The 13,501-nt window shown below is 44.6% G+C and overlaps 1 long non-coding RNA gene across 2 annotated transcripts in view; it reads left to right on the top strand.

Moving 5' to 3' along the window:
• The first annotated feature begins 8,752 nt into the window (after positions 1-8,752).
• LOC121543596 overlaps positions 8,753-13,501 on the top strand; it is a 35,435-nt gene continuing 30,686 nt past the window's right edge. Inside the window, exons 1-2 of one of the 2 annotated variants that reach the window (XR_005996028.1) lie at positions 8,753-8,900; positions 9,659-9,935. This is a non-coding gene — a long non-coding RNA (uncharacterized LOC121543596). Of the gene's footprint in view, positions 8,901-9,038; positions 9,195-9,658; positions 9,936-13,501 lie in introns of those variants that run through there. The other variant, XR_005996029.2, reaches the window with a different exon arrangement.

The raw sequence follows: 13,501 nt of genomic DNA, 5'->3' as shown, positions 1-13,501 counted from the left end.
AGGGAAAAATGTACCTCTTAATGTCCTGTGAGCTCACCATCAGGAAACAGGGTGTGTGGCAGTATTACATGTAAACACCACTGGAATCGTCTGTTCTGTTATAGTTTGGAAAATGAAGTCAGATCTGGTTTTTAGAAGTCAATGTAGGTGCCAGTGTGTGTGTGCGTGCCGTGTGTGTTCTGGCCCTGCTGTGGTGACAGTAGTAGGCAGGCTCCCTATTCCTGAGCACTGTGGTCACTGAGGAACAAGAACAGTAATTACATCTCTGTTCCTTTCCTCTCCTCTCAATCTCTCTCTCCCTCTCTCTGTCAACACTATCCCTCACTCAACCACCTCATCTCTCTCACTTTCTTTCTCCTTCCCTCTTTCTGTCAGTAACTACTCCTTGCCTCCCCATTTTTCTTCTTAATTCTTCTCTCTCTCTCTCTCTCTCTCTCTCTCTCTCTCTCTCTCTCTCTCTCTCTCTCTCTCTCTCTCTCTCTCTCTCTCTCTCTCTCTCTCTCTCTCTCTCTCTCTCTCTCTCTTTTAATTAATATGCTGAGCAGACTGCAGTGTCCAGGTTATATCACAGTCTGTGTCACACTCCCTTTGGGCTAAACTTGCTAACCATATTAGCCTATTGCCCATTTAGGCCTATCTTCAAATGTTTGGCAAAGGTTTTATTTGATCGCACAAATATACATATTAACAATATGTGCATGCTTTTGGGAAAAAATATCAGGCAGACACTCAAAAGTTAAACAACAAGTAACTCATATTTAGCTCTAAATGAAACTAATTAGAAAAAATCAAATTCAAAGTAATTTCAGTGCCTTGGGTGCATCATGCTTTAGGCTGAGTGCTCAATTCTTGCAGCTGGAGGACACCTGCGGTTCGCCCCGACCCTCCCTGCTCCTCTTACAGGACTTGGACAGCTGGGAGCAGAGGTCCTGCTGATTCTCTCCATATGGCTCTGGTAGGAGTGGTGGGTGTGAGGGTCATGGCTCTGGTGAAGGTGTCTCTCACCAGAGAAGCCAGGCCGCATCACCTCTCTCCCCCGGTGCCTCTCAACATGGCCTGGAGTAGCAGCTGTAGGGGTCAGGGCGCCTCTCCTTTCTCCAGCTCCGGGTGTGGCCAGGTTCGCTGCTTCTCCCTCTGGAGGAAGAGGAGGAGACAGCAAGAGGGACACTGGCCTTCTGAGGGGCCTCCATGTTGGGCTCCCACACGTCCACAAGCACGTAAGACTGGTTGTCCTTCAGCTTCAGGCAGTCTTTGGCAGACTGGTCCCTTGGTCTAGAGAGGACGGAGGGAGGACATCCAGGCTTCAGGCATCTCGCCACACCTGAAGGCCAAGATGACCTCCTCTCGTTCTTCACAACGTGGACAGATGTGGGCAGCAAGCCAGGGCGAATCGGGATGTTTTCTGTGTTTTCAAAATAAGACAGACTAAAACTATTGGGCAAAATATATATTTTTAAATATTGACTTGACTTTTTAATGTAAAAAAGCGCGGTTTGTGTTATGAAGTTTAGGGTGTCTTTTTGGATGAAAAAGCAAATTTGAGCATTCTGTTTGGTTCTGTTTCCCGGGATATACACTGTAAAAATTCTAGAATATCACAGGACTTTATTTGTGATGTTATCGCCACATCTTTCTATTTTCAGCAGAAATAGAATTGTTGCGTCAGCGTTTCTAGGTGTAACAATGAATGAAGATTATGATACTTTAGCCTACAGTAGGTAGTCTAGAGATTAGAAGCGTTGGGCCAATAACCGAAAGGTCGCTTGTTCAAATCCCTGAGCCGACTAGGTGAGACATTTGTCGATGTGCCCTTGAGCAAGGCACTTAACCCTAATTGCTCCAGGGTCGCCGTCAATAATGGCTGATCCTTGGCTCTGACCCCACTCTCCAAGGGTGTCTCAGGAGGAGTTGGGATATGCAAAAAAATACATTTCCAATTCGCACTTGTACATGTGTAAAATAGGAGAACTGTAATCACCCACCTAATTACCTTATCTTGATTATTATTAGATTGCCAGGATTAGGCCTATAATGTAATGCAGTTAAGTTGTTTGTGCGTTCAAATAATATTCCTTTCATCATTAATCATTATGTGTGCTACAACTTTGAGTTACTCAATGGCCATTCATGCTAATGCAGTAGAGCCTATAGGACAGGGTTGTTCTGCTCTGTAAAAGGTATGTGTGAGAAGTGTGTGTAGTTTGGTTTGTGTTGACTCGCTTACCCTCAATAAGGAGAGTGAGCTAATACTCTTTGGGGGGACATGGGAAGGGAATACCACTCTCTAGCCACACGCACGCACACTATAAGCATAAGCATCCATAATTCTCATAAGTGGTTATATTATAATACTCTGTATAATGTTTTATGGATCATGAACTATAATGACTTATAAGACTGTACAGTTAAAACACACATTAGGCCAACCAAATATTTTCTATGTTTTGTCACTGCTTTAACCTCCTTAGGCACAATAATATTCCCTCACCTCACTATGGTACTAAGGCATATTGATATGGATATATAATATGGAAATGGTGTTGTAATACGATTTCTGTTGATCCCAACTCTGGCCCAGCTGTGTCTAACAAGGTCACAATGTGTTTCCAGCAGAGTGCTCTGCCTTGCGCCCAGGGCAACCATGCTCCATCTGGGGCACCTGACTGTAAACTGTTGCCCATGTTTTGAGATGGAGCAAATTTGTCAGCTGCTCCTATGGCTGGTTGGAAAGAGGAAACAAAAAAAACTATGAGTGGATATGCCTTTTTTATGGTGTTAATGTTTTCTCCTTTTTACCAAATGGACTTGCACATTGTGTAAGCCTGGAGTGTCTGTGTGTGTGTGTGAGAGTGAACGCCATCTCCACTCTGGCTTAATGGCAATGAACACACTCCATTTTCCTGCCGGTTTAAAGATCCAGTCTTAGCCCACAGCGATGTTAGGGCATGGATGAGAGACGGGCAGATCCTGTCTTAGCCCACAGCGAGGTTAGGGCATGGATGAGAGGAGAGACGGGCAGATCCTGCCTTAGCCCACAGCGAGGTTAGGGCATGGATGAGAGGAGAGACGGCAGATCCTGTCTTAGCCCATAGCGAGGTTAGGGCATGGATGAGAGGAGAGATGGGCAGATCCTGTCTTAGCCCACAGCGAGGTTAGGGCATGGATGAGAGGAGAGACGGGTAGATCCTGTCTTAGCCCATAGCGAGGTTAGGGCATGGATGAGAGGAGAGACGGGCAGATCCTGTCTTAGCCCACAGCGAGATTAGGGCATGGATGAGAGGAGAGACGGGCAGATCCTGTCTTAGCCCATAGCGAGGTTAGGGCATGGATGAGAGGAGAGACGGGCAGATCCTGTCTTAGCCCACAGCGAGATTAGGGCATGGATGAGAGGAGAGACGGGCAGATCCTGTCTTAGCCCACTGCGAGGTTAGGGCATGGATGAGAGGAGAGACGGGCAGATCCTGTCTTAGCCCATAGCGAGGTTAGGGCATGGATGAGAGGAGAGACGGGCAGATCCTGTCTTAGCCCACAGCGAGATTAGGGCAGTGATTAGTGATGAGACTGGGAGATCCAGTCTTAGCCCACAGCAAGGTTAGGCTAGTTTTCACAGCCTGCTTGTCGTCTTGTCTTTTATACCAGTGTGTGTTTATGTTAGTTTGTTTGTGTGTGTGTGTGTGTGTGTTTGTGGGTTGGTGGGAAGAGGAGAGATTCTGGAGAGAGTTGTTGGAGAGAGCAAAACACAGGGCCCTCCATGGCGTGGTTATCAAGTGTGTGTGTATGTGTGTGTGTGTGTGTGTGTGTGTGTGTTTGTTTGTGCATCCATGAGTGTTCATAGACTGTACATCCCGAATTACAGTGCATTCGAAAAGTATTCAGACCCCTTCACTTTTCCTAATTTTGTTACGTTACAGCCTTAAATTTTCCTCATCAATCTACACACAATACCCCATAATGAGAAAGCAAAAACAGGTTTTTAGAATTGTTTGCTAATTTATACAGTACTAGTCAAAGGTTTGGACACACCTACTCATTCCAGGGTTTTTCTTTATTTTGACCATTTTCTACATTGATGAAATAACACATATGGAAACATGTAGTAACCAAAAAAGTGTTAAACAAATCAAAATATATTTTATATTTGAGATTCTTCAAATAGCCACCCTTTGCCTTGATGACAGCTTTGCACACTCTTGGGATTCTCTCAACCAGCTTCACCTGGAATGCTTTTCCAACAGTCTTGAAGGAGCTCCCACATATGCTGAGCACATGTTGGCTGCTTTTCCTTCACTCTGCAGTCCGACTCATCCCAAACCATCTCAATTGGGTTAAGTTTGAGGGATTGTGGAGGCCAGGTCATCTGATGCAGCACTCCATCACTCTCCTTCTTGTTAAAATAGCCCTTACACAGCCTGGAGGTGTGTTGGGTCATTGTCCTGTTGAAAAACAAATGATAATCCCACTAAGCCCAAACCAGATGGGATGGCGTATCACTGCTGAATGCTGTGGCAGCCATGCTGGTTAAGTGTCGCATCACCTCTCTCCCCCGGTGCCTCTCAACATGGCCTGGAGTAGCAGCTGTAGGGGTCAGGGCGCCTCTCCTTTCTCCAGCTCCGGGTGTGGCCAGGTTCTAAATAAATCACAGACAGTGTCACCAGCAAAGCACCCAACACCATAACACCTCCTTCTCCATGCTTTACGATGGGAAATACACATGCAGAGATCATCCGTTCACCCACACTATGTCTCACAAAGCCACGGCGGATGGAACCAAAAATCTCCAATTTGGACTCCAGACCAAAGGACACATTTCCACCGGTGTAATGTCCATTCCTCGTGTTTCTTGGCCCAAGTAAGTCTCTCTTCTTATTGGTGTCCTTTAGTAGTGGTTTCTTTGCAGCAATTCAACCATGAAGGCCTGAGTCACACAGTCTCCTTTAAACAGTTGATGTTGAGATGTGTCTGTTACTTGAACTCTGTGAAGCATTTCTTTGGGCTGCAATATCTGAGGCTGGTAACTCTAATGAACTTATCCTCTGCAGCAGAGGTAACTCTGGGTCCTCCATTCCTGTGGCGGTCCTCATGAGAGCCAGTTTCATCATAGCGCTTGATGGTTTTTGCGACTGCACTTGAAGAAACTTTCAAAGTTCTTGAAATGTTCCGTATTGACTGACCTTCATGTCATAAAGTAATGATGGACTGTTGTTTCTCTTTGCTTATTTGAGCTGTTCTTGCCATAATATGAACTTGGTCTTTTACCAAATAGGGCTATCTTCTATATACCACCCCTACCTTGGCACAACACAACTGATTGGCTCAAACGCATTAAGAAGGAAATAAATTCCTAAAATTAACTTTTAAGAAGGTACACCTGTTAATTGAAATGCATTCCAGGTGACTACCTCATGAAGCTGGTTGAGAGAATGCCAAGAGTGTGCAAAGCTGTCATCAAGGCAAATGGTGGCTATTGAAAGAATCTCAAATATTGGTTACTACATGATTCCATATGTGTTATTTCATAGTTTTGATGTCTTCACTATTATTTTACAATGTAATAAATAGTAAAAATAAAGACAAACCCTTGAATGGGTAGGTGTGTCCAAACTTTTGACTGGTAGTGTATATAAAAAAAACAAAAAACACACTTCATTTACGTAAGTATTTAGACCCTTTGCTATGGGACTTGAAATTGAGCTCAGGTGCATCCTGTTTCCATTGATCATCCTTGAGATGTTTCTACAACTTGATTGGAGTCCACCTGTGGTAAATTAAATTGATTGGACATGATTTTGAAAGGCACACACCTGTCTATATTAGGTTCCACAGTTGACAGTGCATGTCAGAGCAAAAACCAAGCCATGAGGTCAAAGGAATTGTCCATAGAGCGCCGAGACAGGATTGTGTCGAGGCACAGATCTGGGGAAGGGTACCAAAACATTTCTGCAACATTGAAGGTCCCCAAGAACACAGTGGCCTCCATCATTCTTAAATGGAAGAAGTTTGGAACCACCAAGACACTTCCTAGAGCTGGCCGCCCGGCCAAACTGAGCAATCAGGGGAGAAGGGCCTTGATCAGGGAGGTGACCAAGAACCCGATGGTCACTCTGACAGAGCTCCAGAGTTCCTCTGTGGCGATTGGAGAATCTTCCAGAAGGACAACCATCTCTGCAGCACTCCACCAATCAGGCCTTTATGGTAGAGTGGCCAGACGGAAGCCACTCCTCAGTAAAAGGCACATGACAGGCCGCTTGGAGTTTGCCAAAAGGCACCTAAAGGACTCAGACCATGAAAAACAAGATTCTATGGTCTGATGAAACCAAGATTGAACTCTTTGGCCTGAATGCCAAGCGTCACGTCTGGAGGAAACCTGGCACCATCCCTACGGTGAAGCATGGGGGTGGCAACATCATGCTGTGGTAATGTTTTTCAGCAGCAGGGACTGGGAGACTAGTCAGGATCGAGGGAAAGATGAATAGAGCAAAGTACAGAAAGATCCTTGATGAAAACCTGTTCCAGAGCGCTCAGGACTCAGACTGGGGCGAAGGTTCACCTTCCAACAGGACAACGACTCTAAGCACACAGCCAAGACAATGAAGGAGTGGCTTTGGGACAAGTCTCTGAATGTCCTTGAGTGGCCCAGCCAGAGCCCGGACTTGAACCTGATTGAACATCTCAGAAGAGACTTGGAAATAGCTGTGCAGCGACGCTCCCCATCCAACCTGACAGAGCTTGAGAAGATCTGCAGAGAAGAATGGGAGAAACTTCCCAAATACAGGTGTGCCAAGCTTGTAGCGTCATACCCAAGAAGACTCTAGGCTGTAATCGCTGCCAAAGGTGCTTCAACAACGTTACTGAATAAAGGGTCTGAATACTTATGTAAATATGATTTTTCCGTTTGTCATGTTTTTGCTTTGTCATTATGGGGTATTGTGTGTAGATTAATGAGGGGAAAAAACTGTGGAAAAAGTCAAGGGGTCTGAAGACTTTCCAAATGCACTGTACCTCCTGATGATGGTAGCATGGCATTCATAGCATCTCCCATAGGATAGCACACAGCAGAAACCTCCACTACTTGCGGCACAGTGGTGGGAGCAATAGCTATATGTGTTGCTAGTTTATGCAATTTGTAATAATGTCATGAGAATTTCTATCTCTAATACTATAATTCCCAGAGGTTGTAAGACTCTAGTTAATTAAGAATTAAACAAATTATCCAGTCTGTAAGAAATCAGCCATTTTTTTATTCATGAGAGCTCTGGTGCTCAAAACACAGTCTTTTTATATACCTTCACACAAAGGAACTTTGCTCCGCCCACCTTTAGGCGGCCTGTAACTTTCCACAGTATAGTTTTCAGCAGTTTCTAAGTCCCCTCTTACTATGGTATGTTGGCCTCCAACAGTTTCTACCCATATTCCCTGTTAGTGGTTTTATTGTCTTATAATTCTAATACAGTTTTGGGGTGAAATCCTTTAGTCATTACCTTAAAAATACAAATTCATCTATCAAATAATGCTGGGTATACTCTCTTCCTTTCACTCAGTAGTGTTCTCTCTCTCTCTCTCTGGTCCTCTGAAAGCCTGCCTTATATAACTTCTGCTGCAGTGTTGCACAGGGATGCACAGCAGCTCAGTCACACTCACTCACAGTAGTCAGGTTCACTGATTCACCATCTGATCCTCTCACTCAACCCATAGAGAGAAAACCCACAGGGCAGAGGATACCAGTGTTCTGGTAAAGATGAAAAATCCTTCAAAGTCAACTTTGAACTTTGTAGTCTTTCCTGAAACATTCAGTGATTGGCTAGTAAGGACCATCTATTAAAAACCCCTTCAACATTAAACAAATAAAGATGAGGTTTGACTGTTAAGAATATTTCACTTTTTGTTGTTGTTTTGTTTATAGCTTGAACAATTTTCATCTAGCCTATTTCATGTGATGCGATCCAGTGGACTTGGTTGCCTAGCAACCACTCCACCTCGAGTCGTGTGATGCTCTGAGTTCGTCGTAGTTCAATTTTTATAACGAGAGGCCTGCTTGTTGTGAGTCATTGTGTATTACGGGCTGTTACTCAGTTTGTTACTTCATGGCCTTTGTGCTCAGAATGACAACATGTCAAAGCTGAGAGCACGTAATGAATAGTTACATCTGTTGAGAATAATCAGCACTGACAAATAGCCTACTTCGGTTCCATTTGATGCTATTCTGATAGTCATGAATGTTAAGGGTTCTTGCAACACAAAGGAGAAAACCTTTCAAAGGCATTGTATATATTACAGCTTACAGAATGACAGATACAATACATGTTTTTTGTGTGTTTTTTTTAACTATATATATATCTTATCGTTATGACAATATTATTTTTGCGCTAGTTGTCTTTACCTTCACCAAATCTCCAGTAATTTTCCTTCATAGCTTGTTCTCCATCTTCTTTTTAAGTAGGGAGCCAATTTGTTTCAGCAATTTTATTCCCATGACTGATCAAAATTCGTAATGAATAGTTTGAGAATAATCAGCACTGACAAGTAGCCTACTTCAGTTCCATTTGATGCCATTCTGATAGTCATGAATGTTAAAGGTTCTTGCAACACAAAGCTTTCAAAGGCATTGTAGATATTACAAAATGCTGCTTGCAGAAGGACACATACCATAAACCTGTACATATCTTCCCCTGTAGTGTTTCATGTTCCTCTGAAGGTACACTGCAGCTGTGAGAACCCACAAGAGTCCTCCCTCATCCGTCACTACCCCAGTACCTTTCCTCAGTGCAGCGAAGGGTTAAATCAATCTCGTCATAAGTTAATTGTGTATTCATGACATGCAATCTGTGGTCTCTCAATCAGGTTCGATGGCTGGATGATAAACTAGCTGTGTTCATTGATCACAGCCGACGGACCAACAGCAGGTAAGGGCAGGGTTAAACCGTTTTAATCTGTAAGGAGAGAGCGATAGAGGGAGGATAGAAAGAGAGGAATTAATCGGACAGCCGAATGTAGTAATTTACTAATGAGGTCTGCATAGTTTACACAGCAAGAAAGGAGAATCGGAGGGAGAGAGAGCGAGTGTGTGTGTGTGTGTGTCAGAGAGAGAGAAAGAGAGAGATGGAGGGAGGAGTGAACGACAGACGGGAAATGAATCACAAGCTGCAGGAGAATAGGTTGTCAGTGTCCAGAGCTCCAAGGTCTGACTCTCATTAAAGGTAAATACTGTGTGTGTGTGTGTGTGTCTCTATATTTACCTGATATTTGCCCTTACAGGTACGTGTGCTAGATGGTGAGAGGAATGCCTTTGATTTGATCTGTGTGGTTAAAGAAGCAGAAAGAGTAGATAGAGGGAAAGAGAGAGGGAGAGGTAGAGCGAGAGATGGGATGCAAAAGCATGGGCATCAAACGTGCTTGATACCCAAACCGAGACGGGAGAGAAGCCAGGAGAGGGACCAACCGTGCAAATGAGATAAATAATTGGTCAGTGGGAGAGAGAGAGAGAGAGAGACAAGGACAGGAGGGGGTTATAAAATAACAGCACAAGTAAAAAGAAGAAAGGAGTGCAGTATCAAAACAAAAGAAGGTTGAGAGAGAGAGAGAGAGAGCTGTAGCGTTTGTCTCTCTGTTGCATGCATCTCAGTCTGCGGTCCCTCGCTCAGTTTTCATCTTTGTTCTCCAGTGTCCGTGCGTCTCTCTCACCTCTAGGATGGAGGGGCTGCTGCGGCTGGCTCTACCCGGAGCGTGAGGAGCCTTCCTAGGCTTTGTCTGCGTCATCCTCCCCGCTGTCTCTCTCTGCCCTGGTCCCCCTCTACTCATCCATCACTCAACCTCTGCAGTACAAGAGAGCATCCGGACCCACACACACCTCCCCCCTAATCCCCCACACTGAGTCGCCAGGGCAACCATGGATGGACTGCGCCTGCCACCGGTCATCGAGGAGGTCATGGACCCTGCAGGTTAGTGCGTGTGTGTGCGTGTGTGTGCGTGTGTGTGTGTGCTTATCACACAATTATGTGTGTGTTGTTTATATGCCTGTGTGTGTGCATTGCATACCAATGACTCCATGGATGTGTACACAAAATGTTGTTTGTGAGTGTGTGAGCCATAAAGGCTCTACCAGTGTATGTGTATGTGTGTGTGTGTTTGTGTGTCTGTGTGTTTGTGTTAGCCAGTCAGCGAGGCCTGTGTTTACCAGAACAGACGGATTAACAGAGAGATCCAGGCAGGATTTGTCTCAGAGGGAGGGAGAGACAGCCTGCCAGCCTGCCATAGTGACACTATTCAGGGACGTCATCCAGGAGTGACTGTAAGCTAGCTGGATCACAGAGCTCTGTAAATATTACATTCATAAACTTTTAATATTATTCAAATATTGGATTTACACATCCGAATATAAATGCTGATGCTGGATAAATAGTCAATCATCAGAACAATGGGAATTCTGTACATGTTCTTTCAGCTTTCAGATCCCCAGTGGTTTTCCTGGCATTAAACATCATGCTGTTTTGTTTGTATTGGAAATTCAGCCTATTTATTTGTTATGTAACCTATGACCTCTGTGTGAATCCTGTATGATAACTAGCCTATGTACATTGTATGACTGACCGTTGGTCCACAGTTTGGCCAAGTTTGCCCATTGAGTGGCTTACTACAATCTCTACGCAGAAGCGAGATTCGGAGTGTTGCAATTATGTTTTTCATAGAGATGTGGGAAGCTAAAAAGTGCTACGTTTTTAGCCAGGCTAAAGCCAGCTAGCCAGGCTGCCAACTAGCTACTACTAGCAAGGGAAGGCGACTCTTCCTTGCTTTCACCAAATTATTATTATTTTTTTTACAAACAACATTGTACCTGCTTTAACCACCCACTGCACACCTCACACTATCTCACCTCAAATACAGTTTGTCTTAGCTGATTAAGATAAAGAACCACACGTGTGATCAGACCATGGCTTAAATGAAGGTTACTACAAGCTTCACTCCGTTGAGCGGCGAGGATATCATACCAAAAGGTGTCCGCTGCTCCAAAAATCCCACTCCACCCACGTACACGCATGCACGCACGCAGCTCAACGGAGTGAAGCTTGTAGTAACCTTCATTTAAGCCATGGTCTGATCACACGTGTGGTTCTTTATCTTAATCAGCGAAGACATACTGTATTTGAGGTGAGATAGTGTGAGGTGTGTAGTGGGTGGTTAAAGCAGGTACAATGTTGTAGTTTTAACAGGTGTAGGCAGTGTTCATTTTTGCACTCTTTTTATGTTATTTAGTTTAGTCTTGTAATGTTACCAGGGCTACGTTCAGTTCCAAAACATTATTGAACGTTGCAGATAGAAATGTCCAAGAATAGAGCTGACGTTATTCCTTATTCAACATGTCAGAGAGGCATGTTTGTTCTACATACAGTAGCATATTTCTATCAGAATTTTCCAAAACGTTACGTCTTGCTGAATGCGCCCCAGGTTGTTAGCTATAGCTGGTGTAGTTGGTGTAGCCTTAACAAATGGTTAATGGTTCGGTCCGTAAGTAGTCTAGTTTTAGAACAGCCCGCAATATGTTTTATGACTGTAAAATACGGCCCGCCAATGCACGATAGAAAGAAAACAAGGTAGTGCTGGTATATGGGTAATATCTTTTAAATGGTCAAGCCGTTTTCTCTGAGGAGAAGAGGGAAACTTGTCTACGTTGGCTACAGAACCTGGCTATAAAATGCAGTGGGGAAAGTGGGAGGATTGAGCGAGACCACACGTTCAAAGACAGCCTACTTTTCTATACTAGAGGGGGAGAAAACATAGCTAGACTGTTGTTTTACTATTAAACTCAATGCTGCTATTGTTTTTAATTTCGTAAATAAGCTTGTTTCTTAACCAGGCAAAGGGTAGCTAACTAGAAGGCTGGTGGTGACTGTTTAGCAAGAGAATCGCCTGCGCAATGTTTATAATTGGAGGTGGAGCCGGAGCCACTCATCGCTTGCTCCTCCGCAGCGCACCAGCTAATGTAGGCTGTCTGTTCCGGGTGTAACGCATCCTTCCCACTGCTGAACAGAACTGCGCTGTGCATCTGTACTGCTAATATTCATTGTTCTTATAACTGAAAAGCTCTCAATCTCACCTAAAAACTTTTGTCCAGTCCATTTAGTAGTCAGATTTTAGTCACAAAGATAACTGAAATGCTATAGTTTAGTTATAGTCTCGTCAATTGCCTCTGAAAAATAGGTGTTTGACAAATGTTTTAGTCACTATTTTTGTTGACACTGGGTTGAGGTGCGACAGAGTTGTAGTTTTAACAGGTACACGTGAGACAGTATTGTAGTTACAGTATGCACAAGTGAGTTTGGGTTAGCCACAGCTGTCTGAGTTGAGTTGCTGTTCAAGATAAATAGAGTTAGCCAAAGCTGCTCTGGCAGCGTGGATGGAGCTAGTTAGCTTTTGTAGCTGTGAGTTAGCCTTAGCTGCTCTAGTTGATGGGGTTTGTTAGCTAGTCTGAAGGACTTGAGCTAGGTATATCTAGCTAAATGTGTGTGTGGTTTATTCTCTGTGTGTGTGCTGGTGGCCCAGTTTATTCTGCTGCTGTAATGACTACAGTGTTTCTCCACACTCAATACAAAGTACTGGCAAACACACAGCATCTCTCTCTCTCTCGCTCTCTCTCTCTCCCCCCTCACCTGATTTGACTGGCAAATCACTCAAAGATGTTACTTCCTGCACAGACTGCCTCTAAGGAGTTCGATAGAGAGGTATAGGAGAAATGATGGAGACACTGTGGGAGAAGGAGGGAGAAGGCCTCCACCCACTGCATCTCAATCTCCTTTGATCTGACTGCGACATTCTAGAACACCCCCTCCATGTTGTGTCAGTGACTCCCATGTCCTTTATCTCTGCTGTGCTGATGTTCCATGCGTACATACGCCCGCATGTACACACACACACACACACACACACACACACACACACACACACACACACACACACACACACTCCTTGATATGCCTTTGAAGAACCACTGACTCCCATAGCTCTTCCTTCCGTCAATACCCACTGGTTTCACCAATCCCTGTCTCTGCTTGTCCACCCCCAGCAGTTGCACCCCTCCTCTCCCTCTCTTCACATATGCCATGTATAGCATCCACAGAGCCCAGCGCATGCCAACCTCATACTCCCACCATCACGCCTCCATGGCCCACTAACACGCCATTCTACTGCAGTCTCTCTCCCTGCTTTCTCTCTCTCACACAGGGAGACAGTTGCAGCCATTGTTCTGCCTCTGCATCCACCTATTAGAGCCTGTCTTCTCTCCTCTGTCATCTGTAATTGGATGTGACTGGGGATGAAAAGTTCAGGATCATGACCCATTGCCTGGGTTTACCCTCTCTGTCTCTCTCTCAAACAAAAACGAGGCCTCTTGAGCGTTCCCTTCCTGCCAGTAATCAGTCCCCCGTCCCCCCGTCCCCCGTCCTCCTCCTGTACTGCCTCAACTCTTCAACCCATCCACACCTAGTACACACAGCTAATCGTAGGACTGTGT

The sequence above is a fragment of the Coregonus clupeaformis genome, unplaced genomic scaffold (genome assembly GCF_020615455.1).
Source record: "Coregonus clupeaformis isolate EN_2021a unplaced genomic scaffold, ASM2061545v1 scaf0501, whole genome shotgun sequence".
Taxonomy (NCBI): Eukaryota; Metazoa; Chordata; class Actinopteri; order Salmoniformes; family Salmonidae; genus Coregonus; species Coregonus clupeaformis.
Note: the sequence above shows the minus strand (reverse complement) of the source record. Positions and strands in the feature narration are given on the sequence as shown.